Source organism: Parasteatoda tepidariorum, chromosome 9 (assembly GCF_043381705.1).
Source record: "Parasteatoda tepidariorum isolate YZ-2023 chromosome 9, CAS_Ptep_4.0, whole genome shotgun sequence".
NCBI classification, from domain to species: Eukaryota; Metazoa; Arthropoda; class Arachnida; order Araneae; family Theridiidae; genus Parasteatoda; species Parasteatoda tepidariorum.
In genome coordinates this window covers 37,991,622-37,999,099 of record NC_092212.1, presented here as the reverse complement: position 1 = coordinate 37,999,099, position 7,478 = coordinate 37,991,622, and positions in this window count along the sequence as shown.

Genomic DNA, 7,478 nt, shown 5'->3' with positions numbered 1-7,478 from the left:
CAAGAAGTGCTGCTATCTTTCACACACTAAATCTTTATTCAACTGCACAAGAAAGGACTATGTTCGATTATTTTATTTAGTTATATTTGAGCATTTTTTAATTGAAAGGTATGCAAACTTTTACATTATTTTAAATATTTCAATATTATTTAGCAAAATACAAAATTTGAACGAAATCAGTCGAGTAGCTCCTGTGAAATTAAATTTTAAATATTCAACTGTTTTGAAACTCGATTTCTCAGAATTTAATCCACCGATTTTGTTTGAATTTTATATTTTGCTATATAAATATATACTTTTCGAAATGATGTTAAAACCTGTATGTTTTACTCATCACCATTTTTTTCAGTATTATTAAATAAAAGAATAAAATTTAAATAATTAGTAAAACTTATTTCCGCTTGGAGTAATCTTTGAATAAACAAATTTCATAATTGTGTGTAATTTATTTTCCAACTCATTTCGAATACTCTCGTGATATGGCGAACTATGCGAAAAGTAGAATGAACAATCAGGGGTTCAAACATTCTACCACTCTTGTGGGCAAACTATTGAGATGTTTCCAGGTTGTGGATCAAGATTATATTATGAGGATCAAAAATTCGAATATGTCCGAAAAAGTAAATTTTTTTTCAAAGAAGGTGTGCTTTTGTGTCTTATTTCGTAACTTGACATCTGTAACCGTCTGCACTAATAAATTACCATTTTTGAAGTCACCCCTTTAAACTATCAGGGCTGAGTCCTGAAGGTGAAGATGCGACCATCAGATCAAGGTATCATTAGATCATTAAGCCGAATGTTTCTTTATTTTGGCTCACAGTACATCATGGTTTTTCTTCTTTTTTTTAGATACTGCTCTAAATAAAATATGCACCCTTATGGTTCAGTGGCGCAAGTATATTTGGACTGGTCAATGTCTAAGAAAATAGTCTTATTTTGGAGATTTTTGTAAGACCTAGACCTTTGAGGCAGAGGTCAATTGTATGGAATTATATTCGAATACTTAGTGCATTTACTCGTTCCACAAAAAGTATTGCCAAATTTTAAATTGACGTGTTTTTCTCATATTCCAGAAAAAATTCAGTTTTGACTCTATCTTTTTGTCACAAAATTTAATATAAATATAAAATATAATATAATATAAATATAAAATATAATATAATATAAATTTAAATTAAATATAATATTTTTCTTGTTAAATTAATAATTTTAAAACAAACAATTGCCCGAAAGTAATATAACAATAAAAGAAAAAATGTTAATTTTAACTTAAATAACATTCCTAAATACAAATAGCATCTCAAAAATTTACCAAACCTAAACACGAGCACTTTATTTGCTTACAAATTTTACATAATTTGGTTTTCTTTTAAGTTATTATGTGAATGAAGTTATTTGTGTGGTTGGTTGACAAGTCTTTGGTATTCTTGCCATTGTATTCTTTTTACTAAAACACGTAACAGTTTTAGAAACTTCAAATCAATTTGCATGTTCATTTTGTAGTAAAAAATTATTTTATGTGGTAATGGTGTTTTACCTATTTCAGATGCATGTGCCAAAATATGCCAAAATGGTGCAAAATGTACTAAAATTGGAAAATATGAATTTTGTAAATGCTTACCTGGAACTTTTAGTGACGATTGTGGAATAGTACCCGATTGTATTGATGAAGTCATAAAGTGCAATGAAAAATCTGACTCAGTTTGCGGCTATAATGTACGATTAGAAGTTGCTGAATGTATCTGTAATAATTCAAATTTAGCGTACGATCTGAAAACAGAAACTTGTAAGGGTAAGTAAAAAAAAAAGACTAATGTTGTTGTTGTCGTAGTCCAGCAAGCAGGGGAGCGATTGCTCTTGTTTCCCAGTGGCGCCATCTATGACCAAGAATACAACTTCTACTACACCCATACGTCGCGCCTGCTCATAGGGAGCAATCTTTCATACATCCATCCCTAGATCGTAATTTTGACCTGAACCGGAGAACGATTTATCTCCAATTCAATATCCCCGAGGTATAATTTGTTATGAGAACATGGAGAGCTCTGTGAATCGACAGATAACTTGCACCTGTCATTATTTACTACATGGGGTGTCTTTGGTAGACTGGATTCGAACTCACGTTGTTCTCACGAACGGGTCCAGTGACCTGCTAACCAGGCTATCACGGCCCAAAAAGACAAATAACACTGGGAAACAAACTTTGGTTGCATTTATACAAGTATTTGATCTTTTCTAATTCAGGTGTGGGAATTCGAAATATGAATTTAGTTTTGATGCTAAAGTTAAAAATTCTTTAAATGACTTTTTTCCGTCTATTTTTTGTCAATATGTAGAAGTCTGAAAACGTTATACATAAAAGGGACTAGCTTAAATGTTGCGACAAGCTTCTAGAGAGTCGCATCATCAGATTTAATATTGGACAGGAATACCGAGCCAGAAAATAAATGTCTTTTTGCGCCGCCAGCGTCACTTCCCTATTATGACCTCTTCAAAAGCACTAGAAAAAATAGTTCATAATAGGGAAGCGCCACCCAACCTCCGTATGAAGACATTTACGGGCATGGGTTCCTTTGCAATTTTAATCTTGATGACATGGCTAACTCCCCTTAAAGTTTTTATTTCCAATGGCAGGCCAATTTAAAAGAACAAAAAAGATAAAATAACAAGAAAAACAAGGCAAAAAGAGATAAATAGAATAGAATGCATAGTGACATGCTTAGCCCATACGGGCCCTAGCCTCCCAGCAGCGTCCACACACAGTAGTGGAGAAGAGCGCAGGACAGACGGAAATATGGGGCAAGTCCACGTCCTCCCCAAGGCGACAGAGCGACATTTAGGACAGTCAAAAATGTTTATACTAAAAAGGTGTTTGGCCAGACCGTCATGGCCCGTTACAAGTCTAAAGAGAGCAACTGCCTTAAACCTGAGCTGATTTGGGATAGTTAAAATATGGTTGAACCAGGTTTTGTCTATATTGCTTGTACGGAAATTCTCTAAGAGCATATTCCGGCATTGGTTTCGAACCAGCAATTAAAATGAGTGCAGAGAGATGGAGCAGCGAGATGCTTGGGCAATAATTGTTCCTTTCTTGGCCAAGAAATCAGCTTTTTCATTACCCCAAATCCCGCAATGTCTAGGGATCCACTGGAGGGCGATTTACTTGCCTTTTAGTGTCAGGTCTTTCAGACAATCAATGCATTTCTGAATGGAGATGAATTGGGGAATCAGTGGAGAATTAATATCAAGAAGTGCTGCTTTAGAGTCAGATAAGATGACGGCGCTAAAAAATTGGTCAGTACGACACTGTAGTTGTTTTAAGGCAATTAGAATAGCCTCGATTTCACTGTCGTAGGCAGATGCATAGCAGTCAACAGAAGCAGCCCTAGAAGTTTGTCGCAACATTTATGCAATACCTTGTTATACATAACACTTCTAAATTTGTACATTTTGACAAAAAAATAGACTAAAAATATCATCTAAGAAACTGTAGTTTGGGGAGAAAGATTTGACATTATCGTTACGAAAGTATCAAAGATTTTTCACGAAACGAAAACAAACAAAAAATTTTTTTCCCAGTGTAATTTTTCTCAACAAATTTATTGATTTCCTAAGACTATATAGTGAAATTTTGGATTGATTTGCAATATTACATTGCTTTGAGAAAGAAAGGAGCCCTAATAATGAGATAAAACTGTTTCATACTGAGTTTTCCGTAATCATCGCTCTTGATATAGTCTTTTAGAGGCTTGTCAAGAATAATGCTAAACGCGTGTACACATTAGGGGTAGCAAAATAACCCTGAATAGAGAGGGAAATGTTATCAGAATTTGATGAGTTTCCATTGTAGAAGCAGAAACGGAAAGCATAAAAATCTATTTGATTACCGGAGAAAAAAGAGAGGCGGTAAAAAGCAATTAATACGAACATGTCCAAGTTTCTTCGAGCAATCGAACTGGTTTAGATGATTTTCATCTCATCTTTTGCTCTAGTAATTAATATGTTTGTGAAAGAATTTTTGCATGGCTGAAATTTTCATTTATGATTCCTTATTAGGCACCTTTGGCATCGTTTTTTACACGGATTTTAAAACACAGATTTAGGGTGGTAATAACGAAAAATACTGCATTTTTATTTAGTTCACAATAGCATGAATTATGAATTGTTTCTTTCATAACTTAGAGAATATTTGTTTTAAACAAAATGACATATGATTAAGCAAAAAAAGAATCACGAAAAACTTTAGATGAAAAAAAAAAATGAAAAGTGAAGCCTCCTGTTATGGACACTCCTGAAAAACGGATACCTCTCAATACGGACATATTTTTAATTCCCCGGGAATCTTCTATGAATAAACCATTATGTACAATCTCCTCAAAGCGGACACTCCCTTAACAGGACGCGGACAGTCATTTTTGCCATGAAACGTTATTTTCCATCTCTTCAAAGTGGACACTACTTTTTCTAAATTTCAAAAAAAAAAAAAAAAAAAACTATTTCTGCTTTAAATTGCAAGAAAAAAATATGCAACTTTCACCATTTTTAAAGCATAAAAACCATAACTAAAATATTGTTTAACTCTTTCTCTACAAAAGAATCAATCTTTCTCCTGCCACCTTTCCTTATCTTTGTAAAGAAAGGTAAGAAAATGATACTGCTCTTGTGAAATAATTCGGACATCGGCATCTTTTGATCTTTTCATCTGGATGACACAGGTTATGAGACCCCTCATGTTGAAATGACGTCTTAAATGATCTCAATACTTCTTCCCCATTGAAATTTTCTTTCAATTTCTTATCACTTTGAAGACTGTATTTAACAAAGTTGGGGTAGAAAAGAGAACAGGATGCCTTTGAGGTGTTCATATAATCTAATCTTTGAGGTGTTCATATAAATGAAACCTTTATTGAGACACTTGATAGATGATAAATTGTGAATAAACAACTCCAGCCCTCATCACTTACAGGTATGCATTGTTATTTTTCTGTGAATCATGGGAGGTTTACTTTCAAGGAGATATTAACCACATTCATAATCAAGTAATAGGTAGGTGTTAGGGGATGTAAACCTAATCATTGCATCCGACTGAGGACTAAAAGCTCCTATTCGGTATCATATGTCTAACTTGAGTATCTGTGTTAATAGGAAGATTATATTCATTTATCTGTAGCTACATCTAGAATTGTGTATTTATATCAAATTCTTTTTCACCTTTTTTAAAGTTTAAATAAATATCCTTATAAACAGTTATTGCAGATTATTTAATTATTTCTATATCTTTGAAAATATCCTAAAAACAATTTACGGTGTTGAATTTCGTTATGACGGTGTTTCGAATACCCTTCCCGTCAACGGACAATGTTTACGGTCCCAAGAATGTCCTCTTAGTGGAGGTTTCACTGTATATATAATTTTTACATTGGTGTTTACCTTAAATAAGTGCATAGAAATCTGTAAGAAGTAGAACAGATTCAAATTTCGGCATAAAAGTGATATTTTATGAATGAAAAACATTATTTTCTTCAGATGCTATTTTCGGACTCTTAGAATATACATTTTCGGCAAATTTTATTTTATTTTATCACCGTCGTTGAGCAGTCGGCCCAATTTTCCATCCAAGTATGACTGAGTTTGCGACTATCAGTGTTCAACTCCGTAGCCTTTTAATTTTGAACCTGAAGACAAGGGAACTACGGTATCAAGTCCTTCGTGGAAGACTTTTTTAACGGAACTAATCCGTATCTGCGTAATGCGGAGAAGAAACACACGAAAACCTCCCTTGGTTAGCTCAGTGGCAAGATCCGTCTACCACTGGGGATATTTTACGTCAGCACTCTGGTAGGTGCGAGCCGGAATCGGAATACATATCCATTATCCATCGCTGGGATTCGAACCCAATTAACCTCATCTTAAGGCGAGTGCTCTATCCTCTGAGCCACTGAGGCTCAGTATTGGCTAATTGAAATATATATTTCGAATATTTTTGTCAAAAGAGAGATTGAAAGTTCGGACTCCTTATTCTTTTTACTGCTATCTGAACTTCTCGAATCTCAGGAGCAATTTAAGTGAACAAAAAAAAAGAAGATTTTTTATCAGAAATTCCCAAAAACAACCCAAAAATAAACGTTCAAGGTGTACAAAAAAAAACCTTTATTACTTTATATACTGCAGTCCGAAATTTTTCGAACTGAAAGATAAACAAATTTTTTTATATTATTTAAAATTATAATTCTTAACATTTTCCACTGTCCAATTTCTGTTTTCGATAAAAATCAGCAGATTTTTAAAAAATTTTATTTTACTTTCAGTCACTTGTAATGAAACAGAACCATGCAAAAATGGAGGCACTTGCAAAACTGTAGGAAACTATCACTTTTGTGACTGTATAGAAGGTACTTTTGGAGACACGTGTGAAAGTGTGAATTCCTGCGTTGAAGAAACATTGATATGCAATTCAGAAAGCGGTGCTGTTTGTGGATTTAACCTATTGGATAAAAGAGCAGAGTGCTTGTGTAGCAATGGATTAAAATATGATTCCAATATCGATTTATGCAGAAGTACGGCATACTTTTGATTTTCTTTTACATTTCCTATTAACCTAAACAATATTATATACATAAATTAATCAATATAAAATATTTCTGTCTTTTCCAGAATAATATCCTTTCTTTCCATCAGACTGTTTGACGCTAGCTTTGCAAAAGCTATTATTCAGATAAATCATAGTTACATCTTACGTTAGATATATTGCCGTTACATTAGATATATTATTGTTATACTCAATAAATTAAAAATATTTTCTTTATATTAGGGTTCGATCCTAGATCCACCGAGTACATGTGATTTACATACTCGTAAAATCTTTGAAGATCCTGCGGTCGATCGCTGATCAGTACCATGGGTATAGGCAGCTTTATTTCCTTCCCCTTTTGTTTCATGTCTAAATTGAGGAAATGGCCTCAAATATTATGGTTATATTAAACGAATTGTTGTTATATTACATAAATTACACTGGGGAATAATTTACTTTTCCTGTTACTGGGGAGTTCTGAACTAATTTCTGAATATTTTTAGGTCATTGATTTCAAATCTGTATTCACTTTCTCTCTACAATACAGTTTTTATGGAATTTAATAATACATTCCAAAACAGGATTTCGTAAAATTCATGAAGTGACCTTACTTCTGATCAACATAAAGAGTATATAGTTCAGCTGATGAGATGCGTTAAAATCATATGCTTGTCATGTGTTTTTCAATGGAGCAGAGAAGTGCATATGTGCAGTGTGCCAAAAAGAAGGAATATCCTGAATAACTTTTCATCTAATAATTGAATTTTTATCTTATACAGGGTAACAAGAAAATATAGGGATCATTTTCGAATGCTTATATTTCCAAAATTTATTACATTAATTCAGCGATGCTTCTCAATATGTCGACCTCCGGCATCATAGATTTGTCTACAACGCTTCGGCCATG